This window comes from Protopterus annectens, chromosome 9.part0 (assembly GCF_019279795.1).
Source record: "Protopterus annectens isolate FY-2018-M chromosome 9.part0, PAN1.0, whole genome shotgun sequence".
Classification (NCBI taxonomy): Eukaryota; Metazoa; Chordata; order Ceratodontiformes; family Protopteridae; genus Protopterus; species Protopterus annectens.
The window spans coordinates 399,470,341-399,494,389 of NC_056743.1; the positions used below are offsets into that span (position 1 = coordinate 399,470,341).

General features: G+C 39.6%; 1 protein-coding gene across 1 annotated transcript in view; it reads left to right on the top strand.

The window, feature by feature from the left end:
* Nucleotides 1-24,049, top strand: part of BIN3 (bridging integrator 3) — a 2,343,840-nt gene that overhangs the window by 265,080 nt on the left and 2,054,711 nt on the right. The gene's annotated exons all lie outside the window — the stretch shown is intronic.

Below are 24,049 nucleotides of genomic sequence, written 5' to 3' on the forward strand. Positions count from 1 at the left end.
TTGAAAAAGGTGTCTGTTAATCTGGTAGACTAGTTTGGTATTACTTTGAAGAAACTCAAAAAATGAACCATTCTGGGATTTTTCATGCAGCTTGTCGGTGTTTTATCTGATAGCAGAGGAGCTGTTCTCTGGTAGAAAGGAGTTTTATAGATTCATATGTTGCCATGACTCTGGAATAGGCTTCCAATCCATATCAAGCAGAGCACCTCTATGACCCTGTTTAAGCGCAGCTTGGATGATTGGATGGGAAACCATACATTTCTGCTTGACAATACTCCAGTTTCTCTCCTGGACATGGGTAGTCCTTGCTAGAAAAACCTTGTTCATAGATAATCTCTCTCATCTAGTATGATATTGGGATTTAATCACTTGGTTTGTAAAGACCCTCAGATTAATAGCCTAGTAACATCCTATGAACCTAGTATTTGGCTGTTGGTCCAGAGGACCATTAGTAGCCTTGCCACAATACCCCAATTCATAGGTACCCATTGACATAACTAACTTAAACAACCCTTTTCAATGAGGACTTGAGGGGCCAGACCTAGGGTGTATTTGTCCATCTTGTCATCCAGATTATGCTTAAAGAGGGTTAGGGAGCTACTGTGCTTTGTATTCAAAGCAAGTCTGTTTTATAAAAGAAAGATTCTGTGCAATAGACATCTATCTTGCTAGCAGGTCCTGTTTATGTTTTGGTGGAAGTTAAGATCTCTTGAGCAGGTGCTGGGGGTGTTAGTTTTGTGGATGTGTAGGAGGTCATATAGGACTGGATCCATCCGGGCTCTGTAAACTAGACAGGGGTCATGTTTCAAGAGTCTGGAGGAAACAGGAAAGAGAAAGAAAGTAAGCACTTTGAGGAGGCAGTCTGGGTAGTTGAAGGAAGACATGTCTTTATCTTAGGAAATACTGCAGTCTGTCGAGCTGGGTCATGTGCTTAGACAGCTCCATAACCTTAACAATCAGTGCCATCTGCTATGGGCCATAGTTCATGTGGTATAGGGTTTGAGTCACTCAGCCTTCATTTGCTTACTGTGTGACCCTGAGAAAGTCCCCTAACCAGACATTGCTTTCGAGTGACCACTGAAAAGGGTCTGATTGTCCAGCGGGCCTTACCTGATTAATAAATGATTATTATTATTACTAAAGGGACCATTATACTCTGTTAGGGGCTTGATGAGGGAGGGATGATAACTTCATTAGATGTGGAAGAAATGCTCATGGTGATTTAATCTGACAAGGTAAAAATTTCCTAACAGTAGTTGATATATGGTGATTAAAGGATAATTTGTTGTCGACAAACGTGCCTAGGTCCCTGATTTATTGAGTCAACTTTCAAAGAGCTGTCAACTTTGTGGTAGGTGCATGGTTACCCTGTTTTGATCAAAGGCACTATACTGCATTTCTTGGCTTTTAGTTTTAGGCTGGGGTCCAGGTACCACTTACTGGTACATGGTAGTCTCTTCTGAAGAATTTGAAAGTCAGATGGGGAAGTTAATGACAGCTGCAAGTTTGCATTCATCTGCAAATGTAGACAGACAGAGGCCCTTAATATCAGCCTTGACATCAGAGAAGAAACTACCAATCAGTAGTGGTCCTAGGACCAATCTCTGTGGGATATCACTGGTAACTACTGTTTAAAAAAAAAAAAAAAAAGATAAAGAGCATGCCTCCCACACTAATAGATTGGGTTTTGGCAGTTAGCCAATTTGCTGTGTATGTTAAGTCTGCTATCCATTGGGAAACATAGGGGTTTATATTTAGTTTTGACAAGCTTGTTGCTAGTGCCAGAATCTGGAATGGTATCAAAGGCCTTGGCCAGGTCCAGGTTGACTGGGTGAACCAGTTTACCTAATACTAATGTATCAGTGAGGTTCAAAGAAGCACACCAGGTTTAGGAGGCAGGATCTACCTTTAGAAAACCCAGACTAGCTTGGGTCCAAGGCTTGTAAACTGCTTATATCTTTAATAAGTTACATAATGATTCATTCCTTTGATGTGCATATAAGGCTGGTGAGGCTTTTTATAGGTCTGTCGTTTCCTGCATCAGTAGTGGACCACCTCCCCAAATGGACGGGTTTGAGTACCACAATTTTGTATTCCTCTGGAGGGGCTGAGGTTGAGTAGGTTTAGTAGCAAATTTTCCAGGCAGTGTCTTGTGCTGACAAGAAGGCAGCCTGGCACATTATCAGGACTTGCGGAACAAGTGTTTTTGACCTTGGAGAGAGCATTCCAGATCTGCTGTGGGGTGATCAGAGGGGTTGCTGTGAGCATACTAAAAAGTAGAGGAAAGCTTGGGGGAGATAGAGGAGTAAAGTTAGAGATGAACTTGTCTTCTAATATGTTTGTCCTCAGAGTAAGAATTATTGTTGCGTGTTTGTGGGCATAGCTGAAGAAAGCTTTGTGGTTGTTCTTAGCATAGGTGGCGATGTTCTTCATCCCACATTGCTGCAGTCCTAACACTTGGGGTAGTCTGCTGTCCCAGTCGGCCCGAATACCAAAGTATAAGGCTGACGTCGGTCAGGGCGCATTAGTCTGACGTCAGGACGTCAGGGTACAAATGCGCATGACCGACGTCATATCCTCAGTCTTTTTTGCCGCATGGTCTGATGCAGAAGCAGTTTTGCGAGTGCAGGTTGGCGTTCTGAAATTTTCTGAAGTCGGAGTTTCAGACCGAATCAAAGTTGGCTAAGTACCCCGTTGGAATATTTTGTTTTTTCTTGCCTCAGTATTTTACCGGATGTCAGAAAAGTGAATAATTGTATTTCTTGTGGGAAGCAGATACCTCATAGGGATTACCATACCTTGTGTATACCTTGCTTAGGGCCTGAGCACGACGTTGTTGGATGTCGCTCTTGTGCTAGATTTAACAAACGCACTATTAAGAGAAGGCTAGACTGTGCCAGGTTAGTTTTTGGGAAGCGTTGTAATTATAAAATGCCGTCGGATGCTCCGACGCCCGCTTCGTCAAAAAAGCGCAAGGACAAAGCAGCAAAGCCTAGGTTGGAAGAACCGTCTGTCCCGGACATCGGTTCTTTAGAGGGCTCAGTGGAGCCGGAGGTTCTGCCAGAAGTCTCTTTGCAGTCTCAGGGAGAGACTTTACTGTTACAGGATGTTTCCTCTCAGGAGGTAGGCCAGGCTGAGGGGGCTTCTCAGGTAGCTGTTCTCCCCTCCCTTCCTAAAGTGGTTAGGCCCTCCCCTTCTGTTTCCAAGGCTTCTTCGAGAGGCAGGCCAGGTTTTACTTCAGTGGGGGTTTCTCCTAGTTCTTCAGGGTCTCTGCCTAAGAAACATATGCTTAAAATGGCAGAAGATTTGATTACTATGATTAGAGGTTCTATGCCCCCTCCTGATAAGAGGCCTAGGATGGAACCTGAGCTTGAGAGTTTTGAGCAGTGTTCGGAGGCTTCTGAGTCTTCGGCTGAAGACTTGCAGGAGTATCCTCCTTATTCTGATTCTGATGTAGATGATTCTACTCCTTCGGCTTCTCCTCCTGAGGATTTTTCTTTTCAGAGACTCTTCATTCCATGAGGGGGGATTTTTAAAGGGGAGGGCAAAATTTTCCTGATTCCAGGAAAAGGCTAAGGGAATTTTTGTTTTTACCCCAGCACAGGCCTTTGGCTATACCTCCTGTTCTGGATGTGGTGGAAGATGTTTTTGCAGAGGCTTCCCTGAACCCTGATTCTTTGCCTCCTGCCCCAGTTAAACCGGATAGGTATTATAGGGTGCCTGAAGCTCATAAGTATCTTTTTAAGAGTCCTAGGGCAGACCCAGAAACCGTTTCTCAGGGGCCTAAAGGTGTTAAGGCTTCTGTTGTTAAAAATCCTGTTCCTCCTGATAAAGAGGCAAGGGCGTTGGATAGATGGGGTAAGAAGGTGTATACTTCTTCCACTTTAGCCATGAGGGCTTTGAATTGCCAGTTCCACATGTTAAAATACCAAAATTATCTCCTTTCACAATTGAAGTCTAAGGTGGATGCTCTGGCGGAAGGTATTGAGTGTAAAGAGTTGCAGGATTTAGTTCATGTTTCTGAACAGGTGGGTAAGCATTCTTTGCAATGTGGTTTTGATGCTGTACAGGCCTCTTCGAGGGTGGCTGCCACTGGTTCTGTTCTTCGCAGGCACGCCTGGTTGAGGGATCAGAATTTGGCAGAGCATGTTAAGACAAGGATTTTAGATGCTCCGTTACAATCTGATGTGTTGTTTGGTTCGCCTGTGGAAGCAGTTGTAAAGAAAATGGAGGACAAGGCTAAGTCTATGCAGACTGTTAAAGATTTTTTGCAGGTTCAGCCTCCGAAGTTTAGTAGAAATTGGCCTACTAAGGGGTGGACATATCCTTCTTATGATTCCCAGTCTAGGGGTAGGTCTAGGCGTGGCAGGGGCAGAGCTCAAGGTTCTTTTAGGCCTAGAACAGGGAGTTCACCTGCTCAGTCTTCTGGTGAGGGCAGGGGTCAGTCCTTTCGTAAACCGACCCAATGACCTGCCTTTTCAGCTGCCAGAGCCTTCTCGTCTGGCAGCACCTTTGGGAGGAAGGCTGGCACTTTTCAAAGAAAATTGGAGTTTAATTACCCAAGACAGATGGGTATTGGATATCATTCACCACGGTTACAGGTTTTATTTCCATACCTTGCCTCCTTTCAAAGGCATGCCAGACATTCCTCCTCTACAAAGAAAAGAGGCTCACAAGCAAATTTCTTTGTTACTCCAAATAGGGGCCATTCAGCCGGTTCCTGTGCCAGAAAGGGGCCTAGGATTTTATTCTCGCCTGTTCCTAGTACCAAAGAAGGGGAACACGTGGAGACCAATTTTGGATTTGTCTATCCTCAACACTTATCTGGACATTCCCAAGTTCAAAATGTTGACGTTGCAACAGCTTTTACCTCTGCTGGGAAAAGATCATTGGATGGTAACTTTAGATCTCAAGGAGGCTTACCTTCATGTGCCTATCAGACTAAGCTGCAGGAAGTATCTGCGTTTTCGAGCTGGGAATTCTCATTATCAGTTCTCTGCATTGCCCTTTGGCTTATCTACTGCGCCCAGAGTATTCACAAAAGTTCTGGCTCCAGTGATAGCTTACTTCAGGATAAAAGGCATACAAATCTATCCTTACTTGGACGACTGCCTGATTCTGGCTCAAGAAAAGGAAGACCTTTTTCAACATTTGGAATATATGATAGCAGTGCTAAGATGCCTGGGGTATTCTGTGAACGAAATAAAGTCCAGTCTAGTACCCTCTCAAGACATGTGCTTTCTGGGTGTGAGACTGAATACAGCAGCCCAGATGGCCTTTTTAACCCCGGACAAACAAAAGAATCTGTCTCTTTACTTCCATCATCTATCTCTTCAGTCCGGGCTGACTGCAAGGACAGTCCTTCAAGCCTTAGGGTTCATGGCATCTTGTATTCTGGTGCTTCCCAATGCCAAACTGCATATGAGGAAGCTGCAATGGTATCTCAAAAATGTATGGACACAGCACTGCCAGGATTTGGACACTGTCATTCAAATAATACCTTGCATTCAAAGGGAATTTTTGTGGTGGGCTCAGGAATGTCACCTAAACAAGGGACTCTCTGTGACCCGGCCAGAGGCGAGTCAAATTCTTTCGACAGATGCCTCAGACATAGCTTGGGGAGCTCATCTGAATGGAAAGTGGATACAAGACAAGTGGCCTGCCAGACTACAGCATCTACATATCAACATGAAGGAGATGTTAGCAGTCCAGTTTGCATTAATGGCTTTCAAGGAGTTGCTTCTTCCAGGGCAGGTGTTGATTCTAACAGACAACACAACTGTCATGTGGTACATCAACAAACAAGGGGAACTCATTCTTATCCTCTATGCAGGCAAGCAATGATTTTGTGGGAGACTGCGCTCAGCTTGCAACTAAATCTTCAGGCAAGGTTTCTGCCGGGAGCACAGAACTCCTTAGCAGATGTGTTAAGCAGGCAAATCATGGATCCCCACAAGTGGAAACTGGATCTTCATGTATTTCGAAAATTGACAGTGTCATGGGGAACTCCAGACATAGATCTGTTCGCTTCTCCACTAAACCACCAGCTGCCAAAGTTTTGCACGAAAAGGTTTCATCACACAGCTTGGAAAGTGGATGCTCTTTCTTTCAGTTGGAAAAATCTTCATGTGTATGCCTTTCCACCTCTGCCTCTCCTCCCAAAGGTACTCCTAAAGGTCAGACAAGACAGGCCGAGGATGATTTTAATAGCTCCAGATTGGCCTCGGCAACACTGGTACCCATTACTGAGGAGTCTGGTAAGGAAGCCTCCATGGCCTTTACCTTTGATTCCACACCTATTGTCTCAGAGGGACGGTCATCTACTCAATGTCAAGCTTCACTCTCTTCATCTAACTGCCTGGCATATTCTGTTCTGAAACACAGCAGGTCTCAGCTTCCTCAACAAGTTTTGAATGTGATTATGGAAGCCAGAAGACCTAGTACAAGGAAAGTGTACGCAGAAAAATGGAAGAGATTTTTATTTTGGAGTGCAGCAAAGGATTTGGAGGTTTCTGAGCCTAATTTGAGTGTGGCTCTTCAGTATCTTACTGAGTTATTGGACAAAGGTTTGTCTTTCTCTTCCATTAAGATTCATGCTGCAGCGATTTCAGCTCACTATGATTGTGAACCACCATTGTTTTCTCATCCTTTGTTCAAGCAATTTCTTAGAGGGGCTAAGAATATAAGACCCCCACGTAGAGCTCCTACTCCTGCTTGGGACCTCAATTTTGTGTTGGAGAAACTTACTCTACAACCTTTTGAGCCTGCGGCTACTGCTGAATTGAAATACTTGTCATGGAAGACTGTTTTCTTGTTGGCCATTACTTCTGCAAGAAGGGTTTCTGAATTGCAGGCCCTTATGGCGGTTGAGCCTTTTTTGATTTTCCATAAGGATAGGGTATCATTACGTACTAATCCTTCCTTTATGCCTAAGGTGGTCTCTAGTGTGGCTTTAAACCAAACTATTCATTTGCCCACTTTTTATTCAGATCCCCAAAATAAGGGGGAAAAGATTTTGCACACTTTAGATGTACACAGGCAGTTGCGTTATTATTTAAGCAGGACTAAGGATTTTAGGCTGTCTCAGCAGTTGTTTGTTTCTTTTGCTTTGAGTTCTCAGGGCAAGCCTGTGTCAAAACAAACTATTTCTAAGTGGATTGGGTTTTGCATTGCATTTTGTTATTCCCATCATGGCAAGGAGATTCCAGCTGGGATTAGGCCTCATTCCACTAGGGCTACTGCCACTTCAACAGCATTTCTAAGGGGGGGTGGCAACTAAGGATATTTTGGAGGCAGCTACTTGGAGTTCAGTGCATACTTTCTCTAAGCATTACCACCTTCCTCTCTACTCTAAATCTAGGGCTGGTTTTGCCACGGCTATTTTGCAGGGCATGTTGACAGCTCCAGCTTCTTTATGATTTGCCAGCCTCCCTTACCTCTGCTTTGGGATTCTACCCAAGTGTTAGGACTGCAGCAATGTGGGATGAAGAACATAGTACAGTTTTGTACCTACCATAAATGTAGATGTTCGAAGATCCACATTGCTGCAGTCCAATTTACCCTCCCTCCTTCCCCTCTGTGTTTAGGGGTGGTTGTGGGGGTGGGATTGTACTTTTGTAAATTGTATATATTGTATATATATTTGGTACAGGAGTGTTTGGTGTTTTTTGGTTTTGGCCTTATCCTTTTAGGGTCTTCTGACATCTGGGGCAAGAAAAGACTGAGGATATGACGTCGGTCATGCGCATTTGTACCCTGACGTCCTGACGTCAGACTAATGCGCCCTGACCGACGTCAGCCTTATACTTTGGTATTCGGGCCGACTGGGACAGCGGACTACCCCAAGTGTTAGGACTGCAGCAATGTGGATCTTCGAACATCTACATTTATGGTAGGTACAAAACTGTATTTTTCTCAATTCATACTTTTGGAGGATATGATTTTGTTTCAGAGTTCTTTGTTGCTTTTTCTGAGTTCATATCGAGATGATGGGGTATTGCATTTACTTCTCTGGGCTATGAGTTTCTTCCTGTTATTGTCCAGTTTGTTTATACTAAGGTTCCACCATTCCTGAATTTGACATTACATTGTTGTCTTGGGACAAATACCTCAATGCATGCCTTGAGGTGGACATAGAGATTATCTACAAATGTGAGAGCATACAAGATAGTGACATTGAGGTGAGGAGTGTACTTACATTTCATCAAGTTATCACTTATCTGGATTAGGTTTGCCTAAAGTGAGTGTTATTGAACAGAGGTCAGATTTGACCAGTGATGCGGTAATTTAGCTGTTAAGCATGAGGTGGCAATATTGATGAGAAACAGATCCAATATTTTTGTGCCCCTAGTTTGGCCTAGCAAGCTACAAAAAATTTCTGTTTTTCAGAGATATAACAGACAACTTGAATTATGCTCCTTTTCCATTACTTATGAGCAAATGTCTTCTGCTTAGGGTGGAGAAATCCATCATATATCAGGAATTTATCTGTATTGTAGTGTCATTACTTCAGAAGTACAATGAGATAAAGAATTTCAAAGAGCAGATTTTTTTTGACTGCAGATTTTGCATTGCCAAAACTCCATATGCTGTGTGGGACAAATTGATTTGGTCAAACTTGACAATGAGTTGTACTAAAATCCGTATTGATTGCTTGCATTATGTATTGGTGTACCGTACTTTAATTCTGTGGAACTTTTATTAATGTCTCTGAACAACGCACTGGTGTATTGCCTTTTTTCAGTACCAAATGTATGGTTCCACTTGTGTTTCAACATTCTTGTACTGTGTTCACATTAGACTCTTGCTTCCTGGGGTATGCAGCACATGTGAAGAATACATCTTTACTGAGTTGTCTTTAAATCAGAAGTAAAAGTTGTATATGTTTTACCAGACAAAGCAACGGTATTGTGACTGTATACTTGCCATTAAACAAAACTTTATATGCTGCAGTCAAATATGGCAGTGATCTGAAATGAAATCCCTAATGGTTGAAAAACCGTGTTAAGTGTATTTTGTAGCTGTATAACCTATAAGTGATTGCTTTAGAGTTTTGTTAAGAAGTCTTCAAAGAACCTGACATATGGCCTTTTATACATGGGCACCAAGTGCAGGGTTTTGCAGACGTTTCATTTTCTTAGTATGGCATTTTGCCTTGTATTTAGTTTCCATTAGGTATGGGTGTATAATTTCTGTTGAGGGCACTTAATGCAGTGAATGTCCTTAATGTATTTTTACTGAGTTGTCATTTCATCAAAAGAAAAGTTATGTATATTTCACCAGACAGGTAACATTTCTTGTACTGCAAACATCATGGCCTGAACTTAATGTAGTATGCTAAAGTCAAAATTAGGATTGAGATGCACGACAGAATGGCACAGACACACTGTGTGCGTGACATTCAGAGAACAATTCCTTTAATGTTTTATTAAGAGTCCTCAAAGACATTTCTAAAACCGTCTTAAAGATATGCACTTCACTGTCAGTGTGACATTGCATGTCATTGCCACAGTCTGACATGGTCCATAATACTCTCTCCATTACAGAAAGATAAATGACTTTTTCTCAGGATGTAGAATGCAGCACATATATAGAATGTATGTATACTACCATGGCATTATATTGAAAGTACAAGCTGTATGTACTACTACAGAAAAAAATCCATAGTTTGTTAGTCAAAATAGTGGAATCAGATTCAGAGTTGTATGCATATAAAACCCTTAAATTGAACTGGTGTATTAAATGCATTTCATTGAACTGGTGTATTAAATGCATGTCATACTCAATTGAGGATAATTTCAGTGAATGTTTTATTAGTAAATGTCAAAGGAGACTGACATATGTAATTTATTTCCCAGGTACCAAATGTAGGGTTTTACAGGCTATTTTTGTCAGTTTGACACGTTATATTGTAGTTGATTGTCATTTTAGGGTATATGACTCCTGCTCATGCAGAATGTGGCACATGTCTAAGCAACACCTGCAGTGAGTCTTCATTGCATCAAAAGTGAGTGCTGTACTTATTTCACCAGCCAAGGTAGCATTTCTGTACCTTTCTCCAGCTTTCAATGACTGAAGACCTGTGCTGTACAGGAGGTTGGTTTGACTGTGCATGAGTAGCAAATCTGGGTAGCACCATCTTACCACTAATAGACAACTAATTGTTTTTGTGTATTTGTAGCATTGCTACTCAAATACTGATCATATACATAATTTTGAAAAAATTTCTGGACTTCTGTCTTACCCACCTTCTTTTTTTGTATTTTTTGAATAGCTTCTGTTTGCAAAGGCTGTTCCCAAAAGTATTACTGACACAGTCCATTTTTGTATTATTCAAAACAAGGTTCATTTTTCACATTTTTAAAAACTGTCCACAGAGGTAATCAGTAACTCAAAACTTCTGGACCTATTTCTTTTCATCGACAGTAGCAATGATCAACATCTGAAATCTCAACATAAAAGAAAACAGAATGTCAACACATAGTGAGATTAACCTTGCAGGTGAAACGGGAAGCACTATAGCTGGCACCTGTGGAGATTGTCATCTTCCCCCATCCTTTGCTAATTATATATGCTAACTCCAAGATTGCACAGTCCCTGGGGAAATGGAATATTCCTCCATCCAGGGATGGATCTCGCTCAAATGTCGACCATCTCTTTCTGCTGACCACATCCAAACTGATGCCAACCTAGTGCCCATTCAACATTTCATAGTACACCCAAACCTTTGTATATCATAGTGACAGTTCCAGTAACATTTGTTTCTGTTAGCCTGCTTCCTGAAAGATTGCTATTAGTTTGGACAGGTTTGTACTGCTACCCACAAAAAAGTAATTTGCCATGATATTTCACAACAGCATGCAGAATCTGTTATATCCATCCATCTGATCCAGATGTTGGGTACTTAGTATCTTGTCTGATCCAATCTAGCCATCTTCTAGTGCTATTGTAACCTCAAGTGCCTTCAGAATTTTCCTTCAGTAATTCCCATTTTGCTCTCACTAAATTCAGATCTCATTTGCTTCTGTAATTAATCCAGATTGCATATCAGTTAAGTGCACCTTCCTTTCTTAAAAATGCCTTTCAAATAGCTATATTATTGCCCTAAAAATATTTATTTCTTAGAGTTAGTGTCATTCAGATTTTGAATTTTAATCTGTTATCCATTTTCTGCATCCACACTCTATTGTGATATTATGGCTAGTGGCCCAGCATCTCTTTTTTCCTATATAAAAAGGTTAATACTTTTATAAATATTATGTGATGGTTATTCTGTTGCTACTGCTGGTGCTGCTATTGTTTTGTTTGTTTAAATTCTCATTTTCATTTTTCTATTGGGTCTGTGCTTAACTTCCTTTTCCCATCATGGAGAAAAACATAAAAAAATGTCGGAAATATATAGAACCAATTCCTCCCCAGGACATCCATGACCTTTGTGTATTGTGCCTGGGGCTGGAATACCTGGATGCAGATTTTGCCATATGCAAGCATTCTGCCTCAAGTCATTTGTTGGATCATTTAAATGAAGAGATATTGAAAAGACTCCTTCTCCTGGTAACAACTCCACTCCTGAAGAGACAAAGGAAAAGAGAATAAAAAGAAAAAAAATGGAGCAGAGGGGAAAGGGACACTGATAGAGTGGGTTCGACTTTGGAACATAAAGTTTCAAAGCAGATGGCGGCCCATTCTCCACTGACATCAGCTATAACGTAAACATCTCCACCTCTGAAACAATTATTAGAGACAAGTCTCCCATCTAGCAATTCTGCAGGTACTCTTCTGAGAGGGAATTATCCAATTTCCTCTTTTCCAGGCTGCCTTCTGTATCTTCTCTAAAATCTGTCAGGTCATTTTGGAGCTCCACAGAAGCTAATTGGGAACAAATGATGAGTGCATTTTTGAAGGAGCAGATAGAGATGGGTGTCCTTCCACCCACTATGCTTCAAGGGCAAATTGGATTAGCTCCCCATCACAACTATTGGGTCCTTAATCATTCACAATTCAGGCGTTGGTGGTTTCCTAGCAGTATAATCTTATGGAGTCTGTCTGCTCAGTACCAACACTTTAATTTCTCCAAAACTTTTGTGTTTCTAATACCATGACTAGTGTGGACCCTAATCATAAGTTAAAATATGATTGAAACAATACTAATTTCATTAACTTTAATCTTTGATGTTTGCGGGTGCTGTGAACAACATTTTTGGCAATGTGCCTAGAATTAACTCATCCTGCAATTCATATGGAGTTACTTGTATCAGTAACCTATCTATGACTAAATTCTTTTTATGAGAACGATTGCTCCTAACTACTATTGGAACTGTCTGGGTGCCCTTCTTCCACATTGCCCTTATTTGTGCCTTCAAATCCTGGTATTTTATGACTCTCTCTCTCTACATAAGACACTGTAATCACTGGGTGTAGCAATTTCAATGATCAATGCTACTCTTGTCTTTTCCAAGACCACTATATCTGCCTTTCTCGCATCTATTTCTGAGCTGTTGATAATGAGTGAACTCGTGTGATATAAACTTCATTTACTGTAATAGTTTGTGGCTCATGTTTCATTGTTTTTCAGTTACTTCAGTATTGTAATGATTGCACAACTCCCAATGCGACAGTCTTGCCACATTATTATGCCTTTCAGTATACAGTCCTTCTGCCATTATTCCTATTCTGTTTTACAAAACCTGCATTTATCTGTTTCTCTGACTTGTTCAGTGGACTTTGTAAACCAACGTGTATGTAGTCCAGTATCCTGGACCATACCTCTCAAACTTTTAGTGCAAGAAATCTGGACAAAATTTGACAAAATGGGGGAACAAAGGACCAAAAATATATTTTAAATATTGCTCTTATAAACATAGAAAGTTGCTAGAGTAATAGGTCTGAAATTCAAATGTATGTCATTATGTAGTGACTTAAGTCCTTGGATCATCCTATTGATTTGTCAGAAAATCACAAATTTTGAGCAACATACCAAAAACATGAGCCAAAAATATGGACATTCTGTGAAAATCTGGACAGTTGAGAGGTATGTCCTGGGCCGTTAATATTAACATTTTTTCTTTTAGTTTAAATTCACTCCTCCTTAGCTATTCCTGCATTAGATTCTGATCGACTTGAGGTTGTTCCAGGAGTTTTCTGTACTTACAACTATATTTATACATTTTCCACATTTCTTGCCCTCTTGTTGCCTTCTCATCTCATCCCTCACCTTATATTCTTTCTTGCGTTTTTTTGATACGTTCCGTTGCTGCCTGATTTTTATCTACTTTTGGTTTGATTTCCATTCCCGTTTGACACCGGTATGCGTCTGGAAGTCATGCTAGACTTATTCTCCTTGTATTTAAAACTTTTTTTATGTTTGGATGTTATGAGATCAGAGGGGTATATATGCTGATCTATACATGTAATCAGTTTCAAGGAGGACCATACCTCCTTCAAAATGGGAAATATATAATCTTGGTATACACTGATTTTTATAAATTTGATAAGCATGAAGCATTTTTCTTGTTTTCCTATCCAATTGATCCAATACATTTTGAGGCCAGTCAGTCACCCCAAAACTTAAGTTAGAACAGGAAGAGCAAATTGGTTTATAGCTTGGACCTTGTTGCTAGATGTCAGAACTGTTTTCAGTATTAATTTTACTCATCTGAAGTATTTCTTACTAAGTTTTATTCACGTCTGTTCATGTTTTTATTGTTGATCCTTCATAAGTTTCCAAATATTTATACACTTCCTCTTGCTCAAGTTCTTTTATAGCCCATTCCTGTCCCAAACTGATATTTTCTTGGTGCTACAGCTTTCCTGCTTTAGAGGTTGTTTTTGCACATTTATCAAGACCAAATGACATTCTTATATCTTCTGAGAAAATTTTGACCACTTGCAGTTGTGCTTTCAGTTTCTCATCTGATGAGCTGTACAGTTTTAAATCGTCCACAAAAAGGAGATACATTTTTACACTTGTTTTCTGGGAACAAGATTGTAGTCATGACCTAATCTATTAAATACACACCGTAATTGGTTAAAGGTAAGACAAAAGAGCAGCAGGTCACCCTGGAATATCTCCCTTTGAATTTTTATCCCTGGGATAATAATTTGTCCTTTATCATGGCTTAGCTGCATAGGGGTTTGCCACTGTTTCATGGTCTCTATAATGTATTCAGTCAATGTAGGGTGTTACTTGTACATTTATATATGCACTCTTTTATCCATAAATGTGGATACTGCCAAATGTTTTTCTATAGTCTAATCCATGTCATACTTAGATTTTTTTCCCTTTTTACAATTCTCCATTATGATTTTTAGTAACAAATGATCCTTTGTTCTATATGACTTTCTTTTGTTGCCCTTTTGTTCTGTTGTCATGATTGAGTTCTCTTCTAAACGAGTCTAAACTCTATCAGAATCCATTCCAGTGTATAGTTTTCATATCGTTGGAAGGCCAGTTATTGGTCTATAGTTTTAGGGTATCTTGCAGGTTCACTCTTTAAAGCGGAGTATTGTTTTTCCTATTGTTAACCAGGGTGGACATATAAATATCTCTCACTCATGGTTAAATCTTCATGTTTGTTTGTGTCTTTCGGCTTTTCCCGGTTAGGGGTCGCCACAGCGGAACTCCGGTCCACTAATGATTAGCAGTTGATTTTTACGTGCTGGCTTGCCAAGCCTGATGCACAACCTTCAACGAAGGTATGCCCATTCACGCATGTCTCCACGCAGAAGACGAACCGGACAGCATCTTACTGTTTGGCGACAACGCTACCGCAGCACCACCACCGCAGTAAAGATGTTAATATCTTTAGCCAGAAGTTAGGAACTGCATCCGGGCCAGGGTTTTTCTAATTCTGAACTTTTCTTAATTTTGTTTCAGTTTCTCTAGCTGTTACTTCATCCCATTTCATATCCTGTACATTTGAACTTCTTATTCTTTCTTTTACTTATTCTATCCATTCAGCCTCTTTATGTTCCACAGGATCTTCATAAATATTTCTCTAAAATGTGGCTGTTTCTTCTTTTTTGTGGCATTTCCATTTCTGATGCCTTGTTTCCCAATTCTCTATAAAACTTTTTTGACTCGTCAATAAATTGCTTATTTTGTACTTTTCCTTTATATTTATCTGCATATCTTCTAAGTTTTAATGCCTGTGTTGATATATTTAGTTTATTATTTGCAGTAGTGTATTATAGATCCTGGTCTGTTATGATACTATGCACTGCTTTTATCATGTCTATCTTTCTGAGTATTTTTGTTGACCTATTCCCTCTTCTGTACTCTTTACAGCAACACTTCTTGTCTTAATTGCTTTATAGTTTTCTCTCTTCGATACTTCCATAATGGCATTTGATTTCTCCCCTTCCTTTCCCTTACTGCACTGTGTTTTTGTGGTAAGACTTTATCTGTTATTAATTTAGCTGCACAGTAATATATCCAATTTACTTCTGTTATATTGCATGAGTTTCTATGAACAGCCTTGGTTACTGTTTTCATTTGTTTTATCAAACGTCTAACAATTTGGGTCTTATTGACTTTTTGTAATCTGTTTCTTTCATTGATCTTAATATGTCTGTCCATCTTTGTTAAATCAAACAATTCTTTCCTTAGATCATTTTCTTCTTAACTAAAGACACATTCTTTGTTCTCCATTTCTTGCTGGCCTTGTACAGAAAGTTCCAGAAAATCTTCCTGTGCCATATTCTCTTCAGTTTCACCCTGTGTCATCTGTTCTTTCATATGAGAACTCACTGGCTTATCACTCCACAACATTGTGTGTGTCATAGCTGCCACAGGTTTTTGTTCCTTCCCTTGCTGTGCAACTCCACCTGAACTTTTTGCTTCAAAATATCTTCATATGACAACTGATCACATTCCTGCTCCACTTTTTTTCTCCTTAATTTAGGTTTTCATTATTCTGCCATGCCGTAATGTTACACATTCAGATTTTCTACAGTAAATCCTTCACTTTGCAAGTAGTCCATAACTTCATTTTATATTTCTTTAACTTCATTACTAATCCTCTTTTTTGCGTTCCTCTTTTGTTTTCTTATTTTTTTGTATTGTAAAATTTTCCATATTTCCTCTGCTAGCTGTATCAATACCATCTCAGGTCTGCCATGAAAAGAGGCTACTAGTTGTACACACACACACACACACACACACACACACACACACACAGCTAGCATACACACACACACACACCTAGCATACACACACACACACACACACACACACACACACACACACACACACACACACACACACACACACACACACACACACCCCTAGCATACACGCACACACAGACAAACGTGCATCTGTATATACTTACAAAGCATGAATTCTCACCATTGTTAAGAAAACAACAAAGTTCTGCTGCTTTTAGAAGCAGTGTATTCTTAACTGTAAACAGGAATTAAGATTAGCTAAAAAAAATTTATTTTCGCATGTATTTTAAGGGAAATCGCTTTTGAGCAGTTTAGAAAGACAGCAAGGTGCATTGGGGATTCATCTCAAACACCACCAGAAGTCAGTATTCACCCCTGACCCCTCCATTCAGTATCACTGTAGAGTTTACATGTTCTCCTTATACTAGTGTAGGTTTCTTTTGGTTTTCTGCTTTATATCCCCCTCCAAATAATATAATGGGTTACTGACTATTTTCTAACTTGTCCATATGTTTAACCATTTATCTTTGCTGTACTGCCCCAAGTTTGGTTGTAAGGAGTCACAGAAGGACTGTGTTTTAATTACAGAAGGACAATATTTCAGTCTTTAAGTAAAATGTTGTCCATCTGTTATTAGCAAGACAACAGAAAAAGCGCAGAGCTAACAGACTAAAAAGTAAAAAAAAAAAAAAAAGTGTGTGATTTTTTATATATATATATATATATATCTAATCTATATATATATATATATATATATATATATATATATATATATATATATATTTATATATATATATAGATATATATAGGATCTGTACAGATGTTCGACTGCATCTTTCACCGAATCCCAATTTGGTGAGCATACTTGCGCGAAAGTGCTATTCACTGAAGCAGCACTTTCGCGTAAGTATGCTTGTTCTGGTCATACTACGGTGCGGTAAGAGAAAATTCCCTTTTCCCCACTGTAGTGCGACCTCTGCGTGAGAATATTAAAGTAGGGGGGTGTGGGGGGCACCGCCCCCGACATCTGGGGGCGCAGGGGGGCTTGCCCCTTGCATTCAAGTAGATTGTGTTTTTTTTTTAACATACTTTAACGAAAGCGCTTTCGTTAACGTGTGTTCGGTGGTAATGGATTCGGGCTTATGGGTCCCTTAACATCTAATTTCATAACCTTGAGAACAGAACATCTAAAACCCATAACATCTAACACTACACATCACTTGAAAATAACATCCCCTCCACATATAATGAGACCAAACTAGTAAACACACTTTTTACTACTTCTCTGCAGTGGGGCTTGATACAGTAGGGGTTAGGAAATTAACTTTTTCCCACTGTAGTGCGATCTTGGAGTTGGTATACTTAATTTATGGGGATTGTGGGTGCCGGAGCCCCGACATGGGGGTTGTAGCGGGGCTTGCCCCAAACATAGTAAAAAGTGTGTTTGGTAGTTTGGTATCATTATATGTGGATGGGATGTTATTTTCTTGTGATTTGTACTGTTAGATATTTTGAAATTCGATGTTATGGGTTTTAGATGTTTTGAAGGGGACCCATATATATCTATTGTGTATGTGTGTATGTATATATATATATATATATATATATATATATATATATATTTTTTTTTTTTTTTTTTTTTAAAGAATGCTTTTTATTGAGTCACTCTAAAAAAAAAAAAAAAAAAAAGTAAAAAATAAGGAAAAGGAGTGAAAACTTTGCAAAAGAAACAAGCTGGTTTCAGAAAAGCATTCGAGGTTGGCTTTGCTGATTCCTGCTACTACTTCTGGTACCTCATCACAATCAGCAAAACCAACCTCCAATGCTTTTCTGAAATCAGCTTGTCTGTGTTTCTTTTGCAGGGTTTTCACTCCTCATCCTTATTTTTTTACTTTTCAGAGTGACTCAAAAAGCATTCTTTTTTGTCTTTTTTTATATATTTTTATTTTATATTTATAGTTTTGTTTTGCTCCTTTGCATAACTATTGCATTATATTAAATCTCTTTTTCCCCATGTCCATATTTCTTCTTCAGATGTCTCCTGCTCCTCTTGTTTCTACTTACTTGCGGGACTCCTTGTTCCATTATGCTGTGACAACCTGTGTTAGACTTTCTACACATAAATCCTTCACTTTGCAGGTATTCCATAACATGAGCTTCTAATTTTTTTTTTATCTTATTTCTTGTATGTTCCTGTATCTGTGTACCTTTGCCTGTACTAGTCTTCTAATATCTTTGGAGGTGCTATATTTGAATTAATTAATTTGGCTTTCTCCTTTGCATAAATATTGCATCATATCAGCTCTTTCTTTCCCATGTCCATATTTTTTATACCTTTCAAAAAATGTCTTCTTGGTCTGTATAATATTTTTCATGAATCTCTTGTATTAATGAACACAGATTTGCACACACACACACACACACACACACACACACACACACACACACACACACACACACACACACACACACACACACACACACACACACACACACACACACACACACACCAATCCTACCATGCATTCAGGGGAGAGAATTTCCCTGGTGGGCATCTTATGTCAAGGGGAACGTGAGGATGACTGTCCAGCACATCCCACAGAAGAACTAGGACCTAATTCCAAATCTTGATGGGGGCATACACATGTAGAATGAACCACTGGAACATCAGGCAGAGGAGGCACCATTTCATTATCAAAAAAAGTGCTTGTTGATATTCTACTTTTCAAAGCCTTCGAGCCTGTTTGGAAACCAGGAATCCCCACCGTTTAACCACAAATAACTTCATAGCTGTTTGCAGCATAACTAGATTAGTGGAACTCGCTCATGCCCCCTGTATAGGCTAGTTTTGTAAGACTGGAATTTAAACTCACATTTGCAGATAGTTCCTGGGACATTATATATTCTCTTAGACCAAAGCCAGATGTTAGGTACCCCCTGCAGGTCCTTAAGAAGCAACCATGAGCATCCTCGGCAAGGAAAACCTCTTCACTTCCATTGAAAACTACCAACTCTCAAAGATCTGTTTAAGGTTTCTTTGTAGAAAAATGTGAGCAGGGGATGCTCCTCCCCCCCCATAGACAGGTCTTTATCTTTATGCCCTCCTGTACTTCTTCTACCCAGGGTAGGGCTCTGTATTAGAAGTGTGTAACAGGATGGCATGATTCAGCTTCAGTAACAAGTGTATTCTAAAGCTTGCTGTTAGACTGTCAAAGCATTTTTTCAGGGGGGAGTACGCTCCCCTGTAACCCTGTTGCATCTGACTCTGAGCTTGCTGTTAATCAAAGTAGATAAATACTTAGACATACTGCAGTCTCTCAAATGATATACAGTGGAAATAAAATGTTTACACACCCCTGTTAAAATGCTAGGTTTTTATGGTATAGAAAAATGAGACCACAGTAAATCATTTCAAAGCTTTTCCCACCTTTAATGTGACCTATAACCTGTACAATTCAATTGAAAAACAAGCATAATATATAAAAATAAAAAATATACAATATGTTGGTTGCATAAGTGTGCACACCCTTAAACAAATACTTTGTGTGTGCACACCCTTAAACTAATACTTTGTTGAAGTCCCTTTTGATTTAATTTACAGCATTCAGCCTTCTTGGGTAGGAGCCTATTAGCATGGCACATCTTGACTTGGCAATATTTGCCCACTGTTCCTTGCGAAAGTGGTCCAAATCTGTCAGATTGTGAGGGCATCTCTTGTGCACAGCCCTCTTCAGGTCACCCCACAGATTTCCTATTGGATGTAGATCTGGTGTCTGGCTGGGCCATTCCAAAACTTTAGTTTTCTTCTGGTGAAGCCATTATTTTGTTGTTTTGGATGTGTGCTTGGGGTCATTGTCATGTTGAAAGGTGAAAGTCCTCTTCATCTTCAGCTTTCTAGTAGACACCTGAAGGTTTTGGGCCAAAAGTGACTGGTATTTAGAACTGTTCATAATTCCTTCCACCTTGATTAAAGCCCCAGTTCCAGCTGAAGAAAAGCAACCCTGAAGAAAAGCAACCCTAAAGCATATACTGCCACCACCATGCATCATCATGGGGATGCTGTTCTTTTGGTGATGCGAAGCATTGTTTTTGCGCCAAACGTACCTTTTGGAATTGTGGCAAAAAAGTTCAACCTTGGTCTCATTGGACCATAACACATTTTCCCACATGCTTTTGGGAGACTTGATGTATTGTTTTGCAAATTTTAGTCAGGCCTGGATGTTTTTCTGAGTAAGAAAAGGGTTCTGCCTTGCAACACTACCCCATAAGCCAGACATATGGAGAATACGGGAGATTGTTGTCGCATGTAGTACACAATCAGTACTTGCCAGAAATTCCTGCAGCTCCTTTAGTGTTGCTGTAGGTCTCTTGGAAGCCTCCCTGACCAGTTTCGTCTCATCTTTTCATCAATTTTGAAGGGACGTCCAGTTCTTTGCAACATCACTGTTGTCATATTTTCTCCACTTTTTGATGACTGTCTTCACTGTGTTCCATGGTATATCCAATTCTGTGGAATTTTTTTTGTACCCTTCTCCTGACTGATGACTTTCAACAATGAGATCCCTTTGATGGTTTGTAAGCTGTCTGCGTTCCATGACTTTTGCTGAGTAAATGTCTGTAAAATCCTACTAGGACAGCTGAACTTTATTTGGGGTTAATCCGAGTCTCTTTATTTGATGCAGGTATGTACCCAAGAAGACCGAATGCTGTAATTAAATCAAAAGGTGCTTCATCAAAGTATTAGTTTAAGGGTGTGCACACTTGTGCAACCAGAATATTGTTGTTGTTGTTTGTCTTTTCGGCTTTTTCCCGGTAAGGGGTCGTCACAGCGGAACTCCGATCCACTAATGATTGGCATTAGATTTTTACGAAATGCCGAGGTGCCAGCTCGACACCCAACCTTCAACGAAGGCACGCCCATTTATGCATGCATGTCTTTCGAACGCTACCCAACCACAGGGAGGACATGTAGACTCCACACAGAAGGCACTCCCAAGCCCAGCCAAGAATTGAACAGGAGAACCTCTTGCTGTGAGGGAACAACACTACCGCCGTACCACAGCGGCTATATAACCAGTACGTTTTTTATTTTTTATATTTTTTCCCCTAACAGATTTGTTTGTTTTTCAATTGATTTTTTTTTATATCACAAAAACCTGGCATTTTAACAGGGGTGTGTAAACTTTTTATATCTACTGTATATTCCTCCTGTTTTCACTCAAATTTTCACTGTACAGAGAAGTGTTACATTCCTTGAACCTTCAAGTGGGACCCACAGAATACTGTAGAAATATGAGACAGAGGGTGGTATTGCTGGAGAAAAAAAAATTGGAAATACCTTCCCTCTGGCAGTAGACCTGCTAATGTAGTCGTTAGGCTGTCTGATGTACCCAAATATCTGGGACAGCAGACATACAGAATGGATGACCTAATCTAACTTCAGATGAGGTTTGTCTGATCAGTTATGGATGATTTAGTAATGGTTCCTCTTGAGTAATTGTTTTCTGAGAACCTGCTTAACATCATGAGAGACCAGGAAACCCAGCACAACAGGCTTATCTGGCAAACTGGAGGATTGCCCATCTAACACATCTAGGACTATAGAATCCCATTTCTTCAAACCTGCCATTGGTACTTTCATATCGTTTTGATGATTTTGAAGTAAGGCTTTCTTATTCTTCATTGAAGTACATGCTATTGCTATCTCAGTATGCCTTCATTTGGCTTCACTTCAGGGAACCCTTTGTTCCTATATGGTATTTTGCATCTGCTTCCACCAGAGAAGGCTATCCTTCCTGTATGACATCTTCAATCAGTCTTTCCAAAACTGAATTTGCATCCCTTTGAGCCAGTAGCTAATCCTTTCTTCAGATAAGTATCTGCAAAGACAATTCTTTTTCCACTACTCAGGAGTATTTTTACTTATTTTATTTCATTTTTTTTAATTGCATCTGTTTATTGACTAAGAAAACCCACTGGAGGAGCCTGGAAGCACTGTCTGGTTAAGTGATTTGCTCAGATGCACACAGCAGGTAAATGGAGGTGGGAGGAAGTAAAGTTTGTAAATTAGGCACATGAAGCAGCTCATTAATATGGCCAACGGCCATAGGAGTTCATCTGTTTAACATGAAAGGAGCCATTTATTCACAGCATTCTCTCAAACGTAGGGTAAGTCTGACAACTGTAGCTTCTTTCATGCAAAAAAGTAGTTTCTGACATGTCCCTTAACCAGACTATGCAACTGTCTTTTTACCCAGACAAGAAGGGAGAGAAAACTGCACCAATTTTTTTTTAACCAAAGTGCATTGATATTGAATTATCAGTTATGATTAAGCGGTCATACATTTATATAAATGAAAACAAACCATATTGACATGTTTTCAATAGCAAACATTATACATCACATATAATCTTCTATACAGTCATTTCAATCAAGCATTAGATAGCTCAATCAATTCCTGCCTTCCCTAAAACCTCATTTCTCCTCCAGTACATTATTCTGCATGTATTGTTCCCACAATTTCCACTTTTTCTATATAATTTTTCCTACCCTTTTCTAGAGATCCCACTTCCAGTTCTGTTATCTCAGTTACTATATTTCACTCCATCTAATATGGTTGGTTTAGACTTTGATTTCCTTTTTGTAGCAATTGCTTTTTTTGGCAGCTACCAAAATTCAACCTAGCAAGGTCTTACTGTGTCCAGGCAAAATTCAGATCCTGTATCACAGCTCAGAAGTATCATTTCCTTAGTTACACCAATGTGCTTGCTCGATATTTCTGACAGAATAGTCTGCATGGAATTAAGATCTGTCATCTCATTTCATGGCCAAAAAATATGTTCCCAGTTGCCTCTTTCTTCCCCATCACACTTGCAATCTACCTGAGGAAAAATTCTTTGGAGTCGCTTGGGGTATAAAAATGCCTATGCAAGCACTTCAAGTAAACATCTTAAATCTTCTAGACTTAGTTGTATATTTGGGTGCCATACATATATCCTCCCATTGTTTCTTTGTGAATTGCTTATCCAGTATCTCTTCCTAATCCTTTTCTAACCACCTTTGATTCCTATAGCTATCATACAGTATTTTATATGCCCAACTAATTATCCCTTTTTAACAGCAACTTCTGTTCTAGACTCAAATAAAAACTCTCAACCAGTGCTGGCCTTTCACTTAGGAGGCCTCTATTCCTTTCTCTTTGCTGGTATTCTGATATCAATCCTTGATGGGGAAGGCAGTCTCTAGCCTGCAGTCCAAATGTATTCTTGGCCTCTTCCCATTCTATTACCTTTGCCTCTCTAATTATTTGTTCCCAATACCTTTGTTCTCTTGCCATTTTTCTCCAGTAAATTCTAGCCCCCCACCCCCCATTGCCTATTCTCTGTATCTCTAATTGCATTTCTCCCTATTGGCAGTATCCCCTTTCTCCACTGCCATGTTGGCCTAATTCTTAGAATACTTTCTTCTACTTTATGAATATAGTATTCTGTGTGGCTATTGTTATTTTTTTTCTTTAAGGATCTGCATTCAAAATCATAGTCTCTCCTTATTTCTTGAGCTTCATCCCCGTTTCATCACCATCTCTTTCCACTTTTAATTATAGCTTTCTGCTTGTACTATGTATAGGAGCCTTAACTGTGTAACTCTGAAATATTCCTTCAAATTGGGTAATCCTAAACCACTTTGTCCTGTTTTAAGAATCAACTTATCCCCCTTGAATCTGGCCGTATCCCACTTCCAGATAAAATCCTTCAACGATTTATTAATTGCTATCCACAACAATTTCTTTGGTTGATAAAATATGCCTGACCAGTGTATAAAAGTAAAGGGATTAGAACATTCCACTTCTTATATTTTGCTATCCATATGCATAAAACAGAG